The sequence below is a fragment of the Leptonychotes weddellii genome, chromosome 7 (assembly GCF_054177405.1).
Source record: "Leptonychotes weddellii isolate Sample4059 chromosome 7, ASM5417740v2, whole genome shotgun sequence".
NCBI lineage: Eukaryota > Metazoa > Chordata > Mammalia > Carnivora > Phocidae > Leptonychotes > Leptonychotes weddellii.
Genome location: NC_138375.1, coordinates 93335158 through 93356246, shown reverse-complemented (window position 1 = coordinate 93356246; position 21089 = coordinate 93335158). Strand labels below are relative to the sequence as shown.

General features: G+C 42.7%; 1 protein-coding gene and 1 non-coding gene across 9 annotated transcripts in view; one reads left to right on the top strand and one right to left on the bottom strand.

Annotated features, from left to right (window-relative positions):
- Nucleotides 1-21089, top strand: part of OCLN (occludin) — a 53488-nt gene that overhangs the window by 16950 nt on the left and 15449 nt on the right. The window lies entirely within an intron of this gene.
- Nucleotides 17936-18043, bottom strand: LOC115942834 (U6 spliceosomal RNA). The gene has a single exon (XR_004077412.2). It is a non-coding gene; the product is annotated as a U6 spliceosomal RNA (small nuclear RNA).

Below are 21089 nucleotides of genomic sequence, written 5' to 3'. Positions count from 1 at the left end.
TTGCAAAAGTTGTGCCCTCATGTTTTACTCAGATCTTTAAAGAAGGTGCTATGATAAGTGGAAATTGTTTTACTGCAAAATGAAAACCAGATTTTTTGGATTTTATATATTATTTGGTGGGGGGTTCATGCACAAGCAGGGGGAGGGAGATTCTCAAGCAGACTCTGCACTAAGCCCGACATGGGGCTTGATTTCACAACCCTGAGATCATGACCTGAGTCAAATCAAGAGTTGGGCTCTGGGGCGCCTGGGTGGCTCAATCAGTTAAGGGTCTGACTCTTGATTTCGGCTCAGGTCATGATCTCAGGGTCGTGGGATTTAGCTCAGCATTGGGCTCCATGCTCAGCATGGAGTCTGCTTGTCCCTCTCCCTCTGCTCCTCCCCTCACTTGTGCTTTCTTTCTCTGTCTCTCAAATAAATAAGTAAAATCTTAAAAAAAAGAGTTGGACGCTTAGCTGACTGAACCACCCAGGCGCCCCTCAGATTTCCATTTTTAAGACGTGTATTTAGGCATTGAAAAGAAATGGCTTCTAAAGGAATCATGCAGAAAGAACTTGGTCTATGCAAAACAGTACCATTCCTCCCCCTCCCCGTTTATTTTCCTGGTTATCATTTTGGAGGGGAACACTGTTGCTTAGGGTGCTTGCTGTCTTGGGTTAAGAAGGGTGTTTTTGGAGTTGTAGCAGGTGCCATACGTCTGAAGTTTTTACATCAATAACAGCCTAGCAAATTACAGTGTCTAATTGCATGGATACTTAGGAAATACTTCAGTGAGGCAGAGAGAGATTAGAGCAGTTCCCTTTTTTTATATATATTGTTATTTCTACCAGTATGTGTAGATGTGATTTGCTGAAAGCTTAGCAAGTTCCTCTCTCCAAAAATATCTGGGAAATATATATTACTGATACCTAACATGTCTTCAGAGATGTCTGAAGTGAGACTTTATTTCTCAGAAACCCTGTTAGGAAGCAGTTGGAAGCATCCTCAGAAACTGTCGTCATAGGTTTCTTTGAGCAGACTGACTTCTTGCCATGAGGGTTAGTTGAGAAACCTGGACACAGGTTTGTTCTAGCCAATGGGAGTGGAGGAAAGAGCGCTAAGGGTGGGGATTGCTGGTCAGGGTTAGGGATAAAGACATTGGTCATCTTGAAGGCTCCCATAGCTCTGGCATTCTGTATGTCTGATTTTTTTTTTAAAGATTTTTATTTGTGAGAGAGAAAGAGAGAGCACAAGCAGGGGGAGCAGCAGGCAGAGGGAGAAGCAGACTCCCCGCTGAGCAGGGAGCCCGATGCGGGGCTCGATCCCAGGACTCTGGGATCATGACCTGAGCCAAAGGCAGACGCTTAACTGACTGAGCCACCCAGGCATCCCTGTGTATGTCTGATTTTAAGAAATCTAGAACTGTAGATGAGATTTTCTTCTAGTTAGTTAAGGAGCCAAAAGGAAACAGTCTTAGGAACATCAGAAGGTCTGGTGGGTACACACCACTGAGAGTGGAGTTCCTATGTTCCTGACCTTGCCTTGAGGCCTGCTTGGTTTCTTTTTCCTCCTCCTCTTTCCCCCCATAAAGCATGAAGGTGTGGGGAATTGTTTTCTTTCGACCTTTAGCTCCAGGCGAGGCCACCTGTAGATGGAATAGGACAGTCTATTGTGAACTATGATGTAAATGTTTTGCTGAGAGTTTCTGGGTGTGTCGGTTTTCACTGGCTGTTGGATTTGTTTATTCAAAGTTTCGAGAGCCTGAAAAAAAAAACAAAAGACTAGAAAGACTAGTGCTGGTAATATTAGAGTTCCAGTGAACTTTGGCCTCTCATCTGATTTTACTGTCCTGCGGTTTCAATCAGTTCTAGGTGCTTTTGATAATTGGGCGAAAGATAGCCATAATAATTTATGGACGTGATAATGACGATGAAGCAGAAAGCACTTTACTTTTATTTATTTATTTACTAAATTTATCATTTTATTTTTTTAAGGATTTTATTTTTAAGTAATCTCTACACCCAGGGTGGGGCTCGAACCCACAAATGCGAGATCGAGAGTCGCATGCTCCACTGACTGAGCCATCCAGGTGCCCCAGCACTGTCTGGGTTCTCATCTCTTTTCCCCTTCCCTTAGCTTCCCCAGTGCCTAAGAAATGCTATTGAAATAAGCTATTTGGAGGTGAGTTTAGCCACAGGTATTTTGCTTTTCCATCCATTCTCCCCTCACCTGCCCAAGTTTACTTTGCTGAACTCAGTCCCTCTTTCTTGTTTCTTCTGTTTACTTCCACAGCTCTCCTTTCTGTGCTCTTTTGCTCCATTCTGCTCAACACCTCTGTCCCTTTGATAACATAATGTGGCAGGATTTGTGTCCCCTTAATGCCCGTGGTTCTTGGTCCACACCACTTCCAAGAATGAAGAGGTAGACCAGATGAATAGTGGTGGGCAGCGAAGCAAAGTTTATTGAGCAAGAGTATAAAGCTCCCAGAAAGGGAGGGGGGCCCAGTGGGTTGTCCTCAGAGTTTCTAAGTTTAGGGGTTATTATGACCCCTTTTGAGGAGCTATCTTAAGCAGTCAGGGTTTGCTGAGTCGTGCCAATCAGGGCTTTGGTCACGTATTTGTCTACCTGTTAGGTTAATGTTTCTGTGCTGATGGACTTTTTTTCTTACTGACATCTGGAAGCTTATGTCTTAACTGCCCCTTGCCGGTGATAATGACAAATGCTTTGTGGTTAATTGTCTCATTTTATTTATTTATTTTTTTTAAAGATTTTATTTATTTATTTGAGAGAGAGAGAAAGCATGAGGTGGGGAGGGTCAGAGGGAGAAGCAGACTCCTCGCTGAGCAAGGAGCCCGATGCGGGACTCGATCCCGGGACTCCAGGATCATGACCTGAGCCGAAGGCAGTCGCTTAACCAACTGAGCCACCCAGGCGCCCTAATTGTCTCATTTTAGGTCGTTTTGCAGAAATCATTTCTGCAAAGGCTGCAAAACAGAATGTTAGTGAGGTCCTGTGTAAGCTGCAGAACAGGATGTTAGTGCTGTTTTATTTTAGCTGTCCTGACTCTCTATCTTCTTGTTGGGGACCCTGCCCTGACTGCCTGTCTGCTAAGTCCTAACGAGAGCCCAGGTGACAGTGTTCGATGCTGCATATGAAGCGCCTGACAGTGGATTAGTGATTTTTCTTTCTTTTGGTTTTTAGAAATTAATACCATAAAAATAATCTTCACTTAAAATAATGGAAAGAAAACCTAGCATTGATTCCTTGTACTAAGTGAGGATTAAAATTTGACTTCTAGGGGCTCCTGGGTGGCTCAGTGGGTTAAGCTTCCGACTCTTGATTTTCGGCTTAGGTCATGATCTCAGGCTTGTGAGATCGAGCCCAACATGGGGCTCTGCACTGAGCGTGGAGCCTGCTTAAGACTCTCTCAGGGCGCCTGGGTGGGTCAGTCGTTAAGCGTCTGCCTTCGGCTCAGGTCATGGTCCCAGGGTCCTGGGATCGAGCCCCGCATCGGACTCTCTGCTCAGTGGGAAGCCTGCTTCTCCCTCTCCCACTCCCCCTGCTTGTGTTCCCTCTCTCGCTGTGTCTCTCTCTGTCAAATAAATAAATAAAATCTTAAAAAAAAAAAAAAAGATTCTCTCTCCCTCTGCTCTTCCCTCACTCTCTCTCTAAAAATTAAATAAATAAAAATATAAAATTTGAATTGTAGGGAACTGAGATAAGATACTCCCCCATATAACTAATAATGGTTTTTTTGTTGGGGGGCGGAGGAAAACTTATTAAAGGAACAATTAGCTACTGAAAATTAGTTTCCTTCTTCCCTGTGTATTAGGGTAGGCCTAGACATTCATTATTTTATTAGATCTTACTGCCTTTCCTGGATTTTTAAAATCTTTAGGATCAGAACCTCCAGAGCAAAGGCACCTCAAAAGTTGTGTCTTAAGAGTTTTAAGCAGGTTTCAGCCCTTAGGTATTAGGTGTGGGAAAATGTACAACTCTGTAATTTCCTGTCTCTGAATCTCCAGCACCATGGTTTCTTTGCCTTCCTAGGGAGTCTTAGGGTGGTGGTTGTTTTTTTTTCCCCTTCCCCTTTCTGGATATCTTGTACTTTATAAAATAAGCAGGCCGTGTTTGCACACTACTGTGGGTGTTAACCTGGTCCTTTGTAGTCAGTCACTTAAGTTTGTACCAGCATTGTTATATATTAGATGTTTGAAGGTTCTTTTAATAAATTTGCAGATGTTATTTTTTCTGTTATGTCCTCAAATTCCAGATCTAGTTGGTACTTTTTCTGAATTAAAAAATATATATATATTGGGGTCCCTGGGTGGCTCAGTTGGTTAAGCATCTGCTTTTGGCTCAGGTCATGATCTCGGGGTCCTGGCATTGGACTCCCTGCTCATCGGAGAGCCTGCTTCTCCCTCTACCCCTCCCTACCGACTCGTGCGCTCTCTCACACTCTCTCTTTCTCTCAAATAAGATCTTTAAAAAAAAATATATATATATATATATATACATATATATAGTGTAACTGGGTGATGGGCATTAAGGAGGGCACATGATATGATGAGCACTGGATGTTATACGCAACTAATGAATCATTGACTACTACATCAAAAACTAAAGATGTACTATATGTTGGCTAACTGAATTTAAATTAAAAATAACATATATATATTTATGTATTTTTAAAATTTATTGTTTGGTAACTAGAGATTTTGAAACTACAGTGAACTATAAAGAAAATTCTTCCACCCTGAGGTACCATTCTGGTGTATTTTCTTTAATCCCCCCCCCCCCACCTTCTTATTCTAAATCAGGAGAAGTATGATAATGTTCCCTCTCAGTGTGAAATTCTACTTTTTTTTTTTTTTTAAAGATTTTTTTTAAATTTATTTATTTGAGACAGAGAGAATGAGAGAGAGAGAGCACATGAGAGGGGGGAGGGTCAGAGGCAGAAGCAGGCTCCCTGCCGAGCAGGGAGCCCGATGCGGGACTCGATCCAGGGACTCCAGGATCATGACCTGAGCCGAAGGCAGTCGCTTAACCAACTGAGCCACCCAGGCGCCCCGAAATTCTACTTTTTGATTTAACATTATATTACAAGCTTTTCATCACATCATTAAATATTCCTCATTTTTTGATACTTTTAATTTTATTGAAGTACAATATATATCTGTATATACAGAGTAAAGTATAGTAGGTACACCAGTTGCTTAGCTTGGTGAGTTTTTATACATACACATAACTCACCCTGATCAAGATACAGTTTATTCCAGTGTCCATGGTTTCCTCATGCCCTTTCTCAGTATCCCCTAGAGGATGGTAACCCCTCCCATTATTTTTTGATTGGTAACTATCACCCTGTCACATCCGTTGGTTTTGCCTGTTCTTAAACTTCATATGAATGAAATTACGTAATGTGTGTTGTTGTGTTCACTTAACATAGTATCTGTGAGATTCATTTATGTTGTTGCGGCTGTCAGTATGATAACTGTTTTAATTTTTGTATTTTTTGGTAAGGTAGAAACTTTCCTAATTATCCCCTTTTAAAAAGTCTATGGAGGGGCGCCTGCGTGGCTCAGCCGTTAAGCATCTGCCTTCGGCTCAGGTCATGATCCCAGGGTCCTGGGATCGAGTCCCGCATTGGGCTCTCTGCTCATTGGAGAGCCTGCTTCTCCCTCTCCCACTCCCCCTGCTTGTGTTCCCTCTCTCGCTATGTCTCTCTCCGTCAAATAAATAAATAAAATCTTTAAAAAATAAAAAAAAAAAACCAAAAAGATGGGGCACTTGGGTGGCTCAGTCTGGTAAGTGGCCAACTCTTATCTTGGCTTAGGTCTTGGTCTCAGGACTGTTGAGTTTGAGTCCTGGTTTGGGCTCCATGCTGGGCGTGGAGCCTACTTAAAAAACAAAAACCAAAAAACCTGTGGTCAGAATTACAATAAAAAAAAAAAAACGACCAGGTTTTCTCAAAGAGGTGAAAGACCTGTACTCTGAAATATAAAACACTGATGAAAGAAATTGAAGTTGACACAAAGAAATGGAAAGACATTCCATGCTCATGGATTAGAAGAACAAATATTGTTAAAATGTCCATACTACCCAAAGCAGTCTATAGATTTAATGCAATCCTTATCAAAATACCAACAGCACTTTTCACAGAAGTAGAACAAACAATCCTAAAATGTGTATGGAACCATAAAAGACCCCAAATAACCAAAACAATCTTGAAGAAGAAAAAACTGGAGGCATCACAATTCCAGACTTCAAGTTACATTACAAAATTTATATTTATGGGTGTTGTATGGAAGTCTTGAATCACTGTATTGTACACTTAATATAATATAGTATGTTAATTAACGAATTAAAATTAAAACAAAAATAATAAAAAATAAAAAGCAGGTTTTTGGGGAAATCTCTCTTTTCCATCCTTGTATTCCCATTTGCTCATTTCTAGGTATCTTTCTCTACCCTTTCCCACTCTTGTAGGTACTCTTCTTAGTTTTTTATGATCCCTTCCATTGTGTGTGTGTTGTTTTTTTTTTTTTTTTAAGATTTATTTTGAAGAGAGCATGAGTGGGGGAGGGGCAGAGGGAGAAGGAGATAAGCAGAATACCCACTGAATGGGGATCCTGATGCATGGGCTCAACCCCAGGACCCTGAGACCATGACCCAAGTCAAAACCAAGAGTAGGACACTCAACCGACAACCACCCAGACACCCCCTTTCATTGTTTTATTTTGTGAAAATAAAATCACAGAAAAATAGATTACCTGCTTCATTATACAAAAGTGTACTGATCACAGCATTCTGCCTGTAGCTTGCCCTTTTAGCTTTACAACCTTTTGTGATGAACTTCCTTACCACTTCATAGCCTCATCCTGGTATGGATGTAACATGTTTCATGTAACCAGTGTCATTGATGGTTACATTTGCTATTTATTTTTTTTAAGATTTTATTCGACAGTGAGAGAAAGAAGAACAAGCAGGGGGAGCGGCAGAGGGAGAGGGAGAAGCAGGCAGGCTCCCTGCTGAGCAAGGATCCCGACGTGGGGCTCGATCCCAGGAACCTGGGATCATGACCTGAGCCAAAGGCAGATGCTTAACGACTGAGCCACCCAGGCGCCCCTAATTTGTATTCTTAAATTACTTGATTTATAGCATGGCTTAGTTTTCTTTTGGTTTGTTCACTTTTTTTTTTTAATTTTTTATTTATTTATTTGACAGAGAGAGAGATAGCGAGAGCAGGAACACAAGCAGGGGGAGTGGGAGAGGGAGAAGCAGGCTTCCCGCCGAGCAAGGAGCCCGATGTGGGACTCGATCCCAGAACCCTGGGATCATGACCTGAGCCGAAGGCAGACGCTTAACGACTGAGCCACCCAGGCGCCCTTGTTCACTTTTTTTTTTAAAGATACTTTTTATTTATTTATTTGACTGAGAGAGAGCATAAGTAGGCAGAGGGAAAGAGAGAAGCGGGCTCCCGATGGCGGGGCTTGATCCCAGGACCCTGGGATCATGACCTGAGCCGAAGCCAGACGCTTAACCGACTGAGCCACCCAGGCACCCCTGGTTTGTTCACTCTTAACAGAATTTTTTATATTGTGAATATTAGCATTTTGTCTTATATGTGGCTAATATTTCTTCCCAGATTGTTGTTGGTCTTTCACCTTTTTTTTTTTTTTTACAGTGTTTTTATTTTTTAAGTGCTCACATTTTTCCATTTGTATGTTTATGGTTTCTGTATTTTTTTGTGTTCCTAGATTTCCGAACATCCTCAAGGTGTGAATAATAGTCTTCTCTAGTTTCGGGGCACCTGGGTGGCACAGTTGGGTAAATGTCCAACTCTTGGTTTCAGCTCAGGTTGTGATCTCAGGGTGATGAGATTGAGCCCCACATCAGGCTCCTAGCTCAGTGAGGTGTCTGCTTGAGACTCCCTCTCCCTCTGCCCCTGCCCTGTGCACACTCAAATAAATAAAAATCTTTTTAAAAAATAGTCTTCGATAGTTTCTTCAGTATTTAAAGTTTTATTTAAAAAAAAAATTTTTTTTTTAAAGATTATTTATTTGACCGAGAGAGGGAACATAAGCAGGGGGAGCGGGAGAGGGAGAACCAGAACTCCCGCTGAGCAGGGAGCCCGATGGCAGGGCTTGATCCCAGGACCCTGGGATCATGACCTGAGCCGAAGGCAGATGCTTAACGACTGAGCCACCCAGGCGCCCCTAAAGTTTTATTTTTTTTACCTTGTTGTGGACTGAATGCGTGCAGAGGGTTAAGTTAAACATACCTGTCAGTTCATGATGTTTTCCTCGTCCTTGATTGGTGTAAAGTTCCTCTCTTGTGTTTCTTGATTTTATAATTTTTTTCATTTTGAACCTTTAGATCTAGGAACTTTTAAAAATAGCTTTAGTGAGGTATAATTTGTATACCATAAAATTCACACATTATAAGTGTAAAATTAACTGATTTTTAGTAAACTTGTAGCATTGTGCAGGCATCACCCCAATCCAGTTTTTTAAATAAACTTTTATGTTAGAATAGTTTTAGATTTATTGAAAAGTTGCAAAGATGATAGAGTTTCCTGTACACTGCACAGTTTTCACTGTAAAGTCTTACTTAGTAAATACTGATTCATAATTACTAACTAAAGACAGTTCAGATTGGCCAAGTTATTTCTTTCTTTCTTTCTTTTTTTTTCCAAAGATTTTATTTATTTATTTGACAGAGACACAGCGAGAGAGGGAACACAAGCAGGAGGAGTGGGAGAGGGAGAAGCAGGCTTCCTGCAGAGCAGGGAGCCTGATGCGGGGCTCGATCCCAGGACCCTGGGATCATGACCTGAGCCGAAGGCAGACACTTAATGACTGAGCCACCCAGGCACCCCTGGCCAAGTTATTTGGTGTGATATGAGAGAAGATCTAATTTAATTTTGTTCCCAAATGGCAGGCAGTCATCCTGAATTTTTTTTTTTTTAAAGATTTTATTTATTTGACAGACACAGCGAGAGAGGGAACACAAGCAGGGGGAGTGGGAGAGGGAGAAGCAGGACTCCCGCGGAGCGGGGAGCCCAATGTGGGGCTCGGACCCAGGACTGTGGGATCATGACCTGAGCCGAAGGCAGACGCTTAATGACTGAGCAACCCAGGTGCCCCGCCATCCTGAATTTTTATCCTCTAAAATTTTTACATTTTTGATGAAAGTCAGTTCTCTGGGTTTTCTTCCTTTTATGAACTAATTTTGACCAGAATAATTATGTAAAAAGTTATTAGGTCGGGGTTTCTGGGTGGCTCAGTTGGTTAAGTGTCTGCCTTTAGCTCAGGTCATGATCTCAGGGTCCCGGGATCGAGCTCCTCATCGGGCTGTCTGCTCAGTGGGGAGTCTGCTTCTCCTTCTCTCTCTCTCTCTCTCTCAAATAAATAAAATCTTTTAAAGAAAAGTTATTAGGTAATTTTCTTCAAGTATATGGTAATTTTTTTGAAAATGGAGAAAATCGATGTTGAAGTGAACTTTGCTGTTATGTAAGTGGAGAGCATTTTTTTGTTTACATATATCGGGTTACATAGTAGGTGATAAAGCCGGGGCTAGAACCCTGATTGATCATTTCCATACCAGCGTGCTCTTAGGGAAACCTTAATGATTACTTCTCTTTCTCTCTCTCTCTTTTTTAATTGGACTTCAGGTTCACAGGAACAAATTAATCCTAAATCTTGGTTCATGACATTGTCACCTCTGGTCCATGCATAGCCTTCTTGTTGTATTTATTTATTTGTTTCCTAATGGACACCTACAGATCCACCAGCCCACCCAAGAATTATTAAGTGTAAGTTAATTACCCTTTGTGGGTTTTGCTCTCCCACTCACCTGCCCCCAGAGGTGAATTAGCTCCAAGGTGCCTTCCCTGCTTCAATTAGATAAGATGGTGATGGGCCATATTATTGTCTTGACCTTGGGACTGAGGTGCTTCTCAGTGCTGGGAATCAACTAATGGTTCCAGTGGGATCAGAGTAGATCCCCTCAGATGTTCTCATACGGAGCAGACCTACCTCCTTGTTGATGCTCTGAGCAATGTGTACAGGCTGGAAAATCAGGCACTGCTGGGTTTGTGCATTGCCATGAGCAGAGGAGACACTTCCTTCATTTGTAGTTTGTTCTAAACAGCCTGATCGGATTGTTGGTGTTCCGCTTTCTTCTACTCTTTGTGTCTAATGGTGGCTTTTCTACCTTTGGTAGAAGCAGTGTATTAGCTCAGCTCCACTCAGATAAACATTTTTGTTGTTGTTGTTGTTGCATAGAGTTTATATACACTTTTGATGTGTTCCAAACAGAAGAATTAATAAACTATGGGACCTATAAAAAAAGAAGCAATACCAGGGTTTGGAGTCCAGCTTCACTGCCTTTGTTGTGACTTCAGGCAGGTGATTGCTGTTGATTTTAACCAATATGTATGTGAAGGAAGTCTGGTTTGGAGATGGATGCCTGGTATAGGGACAGCAGCACAGGACTTTCAAGTTCTGGTTTCGAGTCCTGATTCCAGCACTCTTGGGCAAACAGATTAACTCCTCTGGACCCTGGGTTCCTTATCTATAAAATTGGGCCATATTATCTCGTCTGCTTTCTCAAGACTGATGTGAGATGGATCTGAGAAAATGCAGACCAGTAAAAGTATAGTTGTGTGTCTTCCAGGGATACTGAAAGCAATTGAATGTACAGAAAAGAAAGAATTTTGATGTTGAATGAATTAGCAATTTCCTAGTTACAGGTGACAGAAATAGAACTTAGTATAGGTAAAAAGAGGAATTTATTTGCAAGATTTTGGGTGGTGACTCATGATAACTTAGAACTTAAACAGCTTAGCCACAGAGGACGGGTATATGGCTGGATATCAGGAACAGTTAAGATCTCAGGGATTTAAACACCATTATGATTTGTTTTCTTGTTTTCCTACTATCTGGATAGGCTTCATGTTTCTATTGGAGAAGAGGGGCAGAAAGCAGCCACTTAGAGCTCTTGAATTTTTCATGTTGGTGCTTTTCTAAGACTAGCCTGGGGAAGGGGCCCTGATGAGACTGGGGTCAGGGGGACACTAACCCGTGGTGCTCATGGGAGGACCCTTGTAACATAGTATGGCAGATGGTACTTCCCACAGTACTGTGTGGAGTAGGGAGGTGGTTTCTAGAGAAATAGTGCTCTGTAGACAACATGAATTAATTATAATTGTCCTCTGATTCTTGATGGCTCTGGCCATGTGGCCAGGTCTAAATTCAGAGTGCCTTTTGAATAGCTTAGGATGGGTTTCTGAGCAGCTTTGAATGTGCCTGCTTCACCCAGTGCCCCTCTGAACTCTGCCGGCTTCTCCCAGGAGGGTGTCATGCTGCTCAGATCCCTTCCGGCCCCTGCTTGAGTTGGGCTTCTTACCAGGGCAGGGGACCATGGTCTAAGGAGCCATGTCCTGACAGAACACCGAGAATGCAAGTGGGGGCACTCTTCAGGCTTGGGTTCCAGAGCTGAGTTGGGAAGGACTAATGTTCAGTAGCCCATGAAGATGAGTATTTCATGTTGATCTTTGTGTTCAAATCTCTCTTCCCCCATCCTACACTTTCAGAAGGTCATGAACATAAACATAAATATCAAGACATACATACTCATTTTCTCTCGAGTAAATACTTACCAATGGGGCCTGGCGTTGGAAAAGCACACGCCTATGGTAAATATCAAAGCGTTGATTGTAAGATGTGTGCACTGGAGGTTCATTTTTATTGATACCTACAGTGTTCGGGCGCAATAGTAACTAGAAGTTCAGCACCTCAGTTTCTTTTTTTTTTTTAAAGATTTTATTTATTTATTTGACAGAGAGAGCCACAGTGAGAGAGGGAACACAAGCAGGGGCAGAGAGAGAGGGAGAAGCAGGCTCCCCGAGGAGCAGGGAGCCCGATGTGGGGCTCGATCCCAGGATCCCGGGGTCATGACCTGAGCTGAAGGCAGATGCTTAACTGACTGAACCACCCAGGCACCCCTCCTCACCTCAGTTTCAGGTGCTCCTGTGAATAAATTTTGGATTTGGCTCTGGAAAGTGAAATAATCTGACTGAAGTCTGGGACCTTAGGGTGGGGTCCTCCAGTCTGCCTTGGTGACCTTCCGTGCGGGCAGCTGTGGGTCTGCCTGTGGACACACTACCAAGATGGTGGCTTGGTGGTGACCTGGTAAGTCAGGCGTAGGCTGTTTTTGCTGAGACTGCTTTCTCAGTGCTCTTGCCAATGTAGTACATCAAGATGACTCGGGTTAAGGGGCGACTCTGTCAAATAAATAAATAAAATCTTTAAAAAAAAAAAAGATGACTCAGGTTTAAGCGTCACATCTGAATTTTGGCAACAAAGCCAAAGAAAAAAAAATCACAGTAAAAGAAAGGAGCCAGCATTTCCCAAGTATTCATTTTAGGCTAACCACTTTATACATTATTATTATCCTAACTGCAGTTCTGACGGGATGGGCACCCTTCTTGTAGAAGGAGAAACTGAGGTTTGCAGAGGGCTTCGGCAGTTTGTCTCAAACCTGTCCTCATAACCAGCAGGACAAGTGTTGTATTTGCCTTATAACTTGTAGATTTTGGTCTGTTGTTTTTCCTCTGAAAACCTCTGAGCCTCAGTTTTCTTTGCCAGTAGAATTGGGGAAAACAGTACTTACATAATAAAACTAACAGATTAAAATGAGATTTATCCATGTGTGAAGTGCTTTTCTGCTACAAACCAGCATATCCAGTTCTCAGCGGGTATTTTCTGCATGTCTCCTAATTTGCACTTTTTCTGGTTACGCTACTTGATTTATATCAGAAGCAAGAATAGACTAAGTTTGGAGAGAACATGCCATCAACTCATTTCTCCATTGTTACCAAGTAGTAAGTGAAATTTATTAAGTAAGATCCTGTTTTTAAGTAAGAAATACTTAAATCTAAAGACTAACTTAGTTAACTAGCTAGTCTCATTTCTAGAAGTTTTTAAGGCTTTGACATCGTGATGCAACATTTATGTAGCATTGTTTCCAGCATTTACTTGTCAGGATAGGAACTAGTGAGGATGATCTGGCTGAACGTAGAGAAAGGGTTAGGGTCCCTGATGGGGATCTTGGACCCTGTCCTTTTTGATCACCATTGGGTGACTTTTGGCTTCCTTGGACTCTGATGAAGATAATCACCTTGCCCCAGGGGGCTTTGTCTTTCCTTTGATAGATTCTTCATATGTAAATGAAAATAAAGGTTTTTATCTACAGATAAGCTGATGCTGTAATGATTAAAGGGCTTAGCTCGAAACCAGCACATAATTTATTAACACACAGTAAATTTTAGCTAGAGTGATAATTTGTCCGTGTTTGCAATGACGAGCTTGAATAAGGAAGCTTGGGTAAGAGTACCCAAAATATAAATACATTTAATGTTGGTTCATTAACTTAATCTTCCCATGATTTGTAAGCTTGCCACAAGAGATAAAATAGCAAATGCTCTCCTGCAGGTTGCAGGCAGTCTCTGCCTGTTACCTCCCTGCACCCGGGAGTGGGGAGGCAGGTGGGAGTGGGGCAGGTGACTGGGACAGGGTGGCGCTGGTAATCAGCATTAGACATCTGAAGAAACTGAACAGCTTTTTAATTTTCAACCAGGGCCAAGAATCTTTAATGTACAATCAGTCCTGTGGGCTGCTGACTATCGGGGTCCTAGGTTCTCACCCCAGGAAAGATTTTGCTTTTATCTGTGGCCTCAGAGGGAACAAAATGGAACAAAAGTAGGAGTGCCCTATTCGTCTACTGACTTAGCACTGGACAGCGTGGAGTACAGAAAGCCCTGTCTGTCCCAGCACCACAGGCCAGGGCATCGTGGAGAGCCAGTTTAGGGAGTTGTGATGAATGGTGAGGTGGGAGGCAGAAAGTGCTCCAGCTAGTTGGTGTCTTTGTGGCTGTCTGAAAGCAGAGATGCCTACGTTTCCAGCACTGCAATGAATGTTAACTGTAGTTACCATGGTCTAAGTGGGACAGTTGTCTGTGACATGGAGGAAGTGTGTGCTCAGCGGTTTTCAAACCTTAGCAAGCATCAGGATCACGTGGAGCGCTAGTTAAAACAGCTTGTTGGCCAGCTCACATGGTTTCTCATTCTCAGGAATGGCGCATGAGAATGTGCGGTTCTAACAAGTTCTCAGGTACCATTGATGTTACCGATGTGGGGACCATGCTTTGAGAACCATTGTCCTGTAGAACCAAGCTGCAGCTGTAACACACTGTGACCCCAGAGAGCTTTTGAGGGAAGGCTAGGCCTTTTCCACGCCATAGCATACTTAGAAAATGGTATTGTACAGAGTAGTAAACTTAAAGGGGATTTGGATCCCCAGATGGTGACTGACCACAGGCTCTGAGGACAGGTGTGTGTGCCTTATGGCACACCTGTGGGGGTGTGCTGACACAAGATACATGAGTCTGCACCAGGACTCCCCATTTCTAGAACAAGGGGACCTTGAATGAGATCACAGACTGAGCATGAGGTTTCTACACTGCTCCCGCTCCCTAAGTTCGAACAACTCATTGAAACTTAGGGAGCTGCAGAATTCCCCTTTACTGGTGTATGTTAATAATTCCCTGTGGGCAACGCGCATTTAGGTAGGGGGCCTTGTATTTGCTAAATCCTCAGAGCCATCTGATTAAGATACATTAATTAGATTTGCTCAAGCCTGGTCCACCATCTCTTCATTTGTGGGATTAGTTCATTGGAGAGCATCTGCTTTCAACCAACTAAGGGTGGAGAAACATCTGACCGTACTTTCCGAGGCAGTTTTGAGGTTCTTGTTGAGGGAGGATCTATGAGTGTAAAACAACAGAAAATAGGAAAAACAAGTTGGACCACTTACTGTTCTGAGAACTTGTAGTGCCAGGGAAGGTGGACCTCAGGTGGTGAAAACTGGAGGTGGTACTTTGAGATTATGGTGCTCTTCCCTCTGATGTCTGATGTATTTCTCCACTTAACTTACCAAGCAGGAAAAGCCTTTCTGTTTCCCTTTTGAGGGGCGTGTTCCTACACTCTGATCTAAACAGAGGTGACAAAGCACGTATTCATTTTAATTTTCAGGCCTGTTTAATCCAGAGTAATTTTCTGTCAAAAGCTGGCTCTGACAACATTAGTCTAATAGGCAAGTAAAACTCTTCAGAATGGATCCCTGTCACATCCCGTTAGGGTGTGGTGAGGAGTTATGGCAAGGAGAATGGTCCCTTTTGTTACAGGGAATAGTTCGTACCTAGACAATAGGAGTACCTCAAGCCATATTTAAGTGACCTAGGTGGCAGTTAGTTGTGCCAGAAAGAGTTTGTCTTTGGAGTCAGGTGGACCAGGGTTCAAATCCTCCCTCTACCATGTGACCTTGGGCAGATTAATTTAACCATAAAGGCTCAATTTCCTCATCTGAAAATGGAGATAATCCTATCCCTCCAGGCAGTGGTGAGCAACAAACAAGGTCAGGTTTTGTAGGCACGTGACGATACTCAAACAGATGGATCTACTTTCCCTTTCGTTCTTAGAGGTAGATGACTTTTGTCACATTGCTACCACCACTTGGATGCAGGTGTAGCCCGAATTTTTTCCTGTGTTGTGTGAACTAGGAATGAAGACGGGGCGAAGAGAAAAATGGGGGAGGGCTGTCATTGCTCTTTTTTGGTTGTACTAATTCCACATGACCTTGATTTGCATGGAGAGAAGTTTCTTCGCCACACTTGGTTTTGGGAGAGAGAAGGTTTTCTTTCAAAGCGACCTAAAACTTAGGTTCTTGACCTTTTTGTGCAGTCCCTGACTTGAAGTTGGGGTGGGGAGGCTGCTCAGAAGCCCGTAGCATAGGCACACATGATAGTGGAGATGCTTTGGATCCAGGTGAGGAGGGCAGTGAGGACAGGCATTGGGAGGACACCTGCTCTGGAGCCACTCCTTTTGTTTGCCTTTTGGTGCTCCACAGGGATATAGGATGTTTTTATTAACTCTGCAAGGAGTGTTAGATGTTATTTGTTACCAAGATTTTTTCACAAGTGCGTAATCAGAACACTTCTGGTAAATATAATTAAATTTGAGGTTTTTTTTTTTTTTAAAGATTTTTATTTATTTATTTGACAGAGACACAGCGAGAGAGGGAACACAAGCAGGGGGAGTGGGAGAGGGAGAAGCAGGCCCCCCGCGGAGCAGGGAACCTGATGTGGGGCTCGATCCCAGGACCCTGGGACCATGAACTGTGCCAAAGGCAGACACTTAACTGACTGAGCCACCCAGGTGCCCCTAAATTTGAGGTTTTTAAAAAGATTTTATTTATTTATTTGAGAGAGAGAGAAGCAGGGGGAGGGGCAGAGAGGGAGAGGGAGAAGCAGATTCCCTGCTGAGTATGGAGTCCAACGTGGGGCTTGATCCCAGGACTCTGGATCATGACCTGAGCCCAAGGCGCGCGCCCTAAGTATAATTAAATTTTGAATAAAAATTTGTCCTCATTATAATTACCTCTTGTGAATATCTTTTGAAATTATTTTATTTGAATGTATTTCATTTTGACATTTCAGAAACACTTCAGTTCTTTCTTGATGCGAGTATGAATCTTAGTGAAACTTTCCTATGTATCACCCTAAATTAACTATTTGTATTCTTTAAACGTGGTCGGTGTGAGTACTTGCCTTTTTGAAGTTAGTCTCAAGAGTGAGTCTGAGTCATTCTTTAGTTGGTTAGAGGTACTTTTTCTCCTCAGCCTCTTAGCATGTCTGTCCCTCCTTTTTTTCTTTCTTTTTAAAGATTTTATTTATTTGTCAGAGAGCGCGAACGTGAGCACAAGCAGGGGGAGTGGGAGAGGGAGAAGCAGACTCCCCGCTGAGCAGGGAGCCCGACGCGGGACTCGATCCCAGGACTCTGGGATTGTGACCTGAGCTGAAGGCAGACGCGTAACTGATTGAGCCCCCCAGGTGTCCCCGTCCTCCTGCTGTCTTGTTTTCCCTTTCACAAAGACGGGGTGTGGGACGGGGTGCTACTAGGACCAGCACCTCCTCAAACAGAAGCCAATTAAGGGAAGCCACTTGAGCCCGCTGTGTGGATTTCTGCTGCCTGCAGCGTCCTTCCCCCCTTCCCCACCCCTTCCCCTGCTTTACTTGCGTCTCCTCCCCACTGAAGGCCCTGGGGTGGGAGTACGAGATCAGCCCTCCAGCCTGTCCCCGAGGCTCCACTGGGCTTCAGAGTAGCAACTCTGGCAACGACTGGCCCTCAAACTTTTCTTTCCCCTTAGTACTTACACCCAAGGTCCTGGGATCGAGCCCCGCATGGTGGGGGGGCGGTCCCTGCTCAGCAGGGAGCCTGCTTCCCCCCTCTCCCTCTGCCTGCCGCTCCCCCTGTTTGTGCTCTCTCTCTCTGTCAAATAAATAAATAAAATATTAAAAAAAAAAAGTACTTAAAGACAGTTTTTTATTTCATGTTTTCACTTTGCTTTCTTTTGACTCTAATCCCTTAGGGCTTTTCTCGAATTACTTGAGGAAAACTGTTCACCATTTGCTGTTGAATATTAAGAATTTACTACAGTTATTAGAATGGTGGGTTTTGTTCGCTTATTGTCAAGAATTTGAGCTGCATCAAGTTTTGTGGGCTGGCTGGGGACCCAGTCAGTAATACCAGTGCTGCTCAGAAATCCCTTTGCTCACACCAGGAAATGCAGCCTGAGGACTCCGTGTCAAAGTTACTAACACCTGGTCAGTCCCCACTGGGGCGCAGCAGGTTTATACTCACTTTGCACTGGTACTATGAGAAAAGTAGTAATTTAGCTTCTTTCGGGAAAAGTGAAGCATAGGAAGGAAAAAAATACCTTACTCCTTGTTTTACAAACATATTTTGCCTCTGCCTTGAGATTGTTAAACTCCTTTTAAGGACAAAGCCTGATTCTTACTCATCTTTGAGTCTGGCTGGGTTTTTTTTTTTTTTTTTAATCTGCAGTGCATCAGATTTGCATATCATCCTTGCACAGGGGCCATGTTAATAATTAATCTTCCCTGCATTGTTCTATCTTTAGTATACGTTCTGCCAAAGCACAAAGCACGCAGTGCCTTGGAATTTTCTGTACATATGCATCAAAAAGGTTTAAGAGACTGGAGCCCTGTGCTGGAGGGTGAAGTTAGGGGTCAGGCTAGTCCAGTTCTGCTGACTCTTAAGAGCTGAAGGTCAGCTCAGAGCAGCTCATTTGATAAGATGTTTGGATATACACAGCATAGAAATACAGCAGTAATAAATGAGGTCACCTTTATGCAGCCAGTTCTGGGCTCCTGATTTGTGCCTGGTACCGTGCTGGGCTCTGGAGACCCAGAGAGAAAGGTAGGAGACAGCCCAGGGAGAGGTGGTGGATCGTAGCAGAGGCTTTTGAGTGAGCCATATAGTTCAATTCCACATACCTTTTCCTAAGTGTAGGTGCTTGGAAAGGCGTCTAGCTCCCTGAGTCATAGCTTCTTCTTTTCTAAAAAGGGAATAATAGTATTTACCTGTAAGGTTGTGCCTACCGAATGATCTGTCATTTCATTGTTTGGCACATTGTAAGCAGGCAGCTTTAAGAATAGTCCACTGCCCCCTGAAGTTAGAGTGACAGGAGCAAGCCATTATTCTGGATGGGAACAATTGTTTGGCAGTGCCTAAGTGCTCCGGTGGGAGGTTTGTGTGAACAGGCGCTGAGCGAGATAGGAGGGCAGGTGGCTGCCTCACTCTGCAGAGACGTGTGGAAGGCCTCCAGGGGATATTGGCAGGGCCACTACTTGGTAGTGAGCCAAAACTTGAAGCCTAACTAAGTATTAGCTGGCAAAGAAGGGGGAAGGACGTTCCCTTCCAGGCAGTTAAGCGTCTGCAAGGACATCCAGGTGCCTTTTTTGTAAGGTTTTGATTTTGGGTTTGCCAGAACAGTAGAGCTTTGCATCCTCTGTTCAAGTTGTGAAGAGGAAAAATGTGGAAAAGTGTTAAATGGGTCTTTAAGAAAAGGAAGTCTTTTTAAATTCTGATGAAGTGTCCAGAATAAGAATAGACCTTTGACTTGGCAGAGCATTTGCCTGTAAAGCTTGGCAGTGGTGTCAGGTCCTAGGGAATCCAGTGGGAGCCAAGAATGGTTCCCACCCCTCCGCGTCCCAGCTGTAGGGACATCTAAGCACACTCCCTTGCAACCCACCCACTGGTTTCCCAGTTGCAGCTAAACTCCACTTTCAGAAGGAAATGATTCCATTCCTTTCTGGCTTGAGGGACTATTAAAACAATCAAGAATACCTCATGTACTTAAAGTGGTGGGTAAATAAATACCTTGGTATGTGTTATTGCAATGATAGGAAAGGAGTAGATAATGTATTAATGCTATGCTTAATGGAAAACAAGGCGTAAAGTGTGTGTGTTGCAGGGAAATACACTGTATTGATGCTGAACCTAATTGTAAGTATTTAATAGCAAAATAATCCAATTAAAAGTCTGCTTTCACCTTCAAATACTTACAAAAATTCTTTGTTTAGATCCGCTGGCTTTAATTTCAGAATCCAGCATCTTCTGAGTTTTTACTATGCTCATCAAAGTACTGTGCTAAATGTGATATCTTGTCACCTTTTTGGACTGTAAAAAGAACTTTACAAAGTAGTTTCCCCAGTGACCCTGCCACTCATTTTTTTTAGTTGTAGTATAATTAACATACAATGTTATATTAGTTTCAGGCGTATGACATAATGATTCCACAAGTCTGTACATTACTCATTACTCATATGACAAGTATAGTCACCGTTTGTCATCAAACAACATTATTACAATCTTATTGACTATATTTTCTTTGCTGAACTTTTCATTTTTGTGACTTGTTTTATAACTGGAAGTTTGCACTTCTTAATCCCCTTTATTTTACCTATCCCCCCATCCACGTCCCCTTGAGCAACCACAAACAAGCTTGTTCTCTGTATTTAAGAGTCTGGTTTTTGTCTTCTTTTTCCTTTATTCATTTGTTTTATTTCTTAAATTCCATATATGAGTGAAATCATATGGTATTTGTCTTTCTCTGACTTACTTGACTCAGATAGACTTATATGACTAGCATAATGCCTTCTAGGTCCATTCATGTTGTTGCAAATGGCCAGATCTCATTCTTTTTTGTGGCTGAGTAATATTATTCCGTATATATCACATCTTCTTTACCCATTCATCTGTCATTGGACACTTGGGTTGCTTCCATATCTTGGCTATTGTCAATAATGCTGCAATAAACATAGGGATGCATATATCTTTTCGAATTAGTGTTCTTGTTTTCTTTGAGCGAATAGCCAGTAGAGGAATGACTGGATCATATGGCCTCTTTTTAATTTTTTGAGGAACCTCCATACTGTTTTCCACAGTGGCTGCACCAGTTTGCATTCTATCCAATAGTGCCTGAGGGTTCCTTTTTCCCCACATCTTTACCAATTTCTTGTCTTTGGGGTTTTTTTTGTTGTTATTGTTGTTATTTTGTCTTTTTATTATTTCTTTTTCGTTTTTGCCATTCTGGCAGGTGTAAGGTGATATCTCATTGTGGTTTTGATTTGCATGTCCCTGATGATAAGTCATGTTGAGCACTTTTCATGTGTCTGTCGGCCATCTGTTTGTCTTCTTGGGAGAAAAAGTCTATCAGGTCCTCTGCCCATTTTATTTTTTATTTTTATTTTTTTTTAAAGATTTTATTTATTTGACAGAGACACAGCGAGAGAGGGAACACAAGCAGGGGGAGTGGGAGAGGGAGAAGCAGGCTCCCCAATGAGCAAGCAGCCCGATGTGGGGCTCAATCCCAGGACCCTGGGATCATGACCTGAGCTGAAGGCAGACGCTTAATGACTGAGCCACCCAGGTGCCCCCCTCTGCCCGTTTTAATCAGATTATTTGGTTTTTATTGATGCTGAGTTCATGTATTTTTGGATATTAATCCCTTATTGGATGTATCATTTGCAGATATCTTCTCCCATTCAGTTTGTTGCCTTTTTGTTTTGTTGATTGTTTCCTTTGCTATGCAAAAGTTTTTTATTTTGGGGTAGTCCCAGTAGTTTATTTTTGCTTTTGTTTGCCTTGCCTCAGGAGACATAACTAGAAAAACGTTTCTACA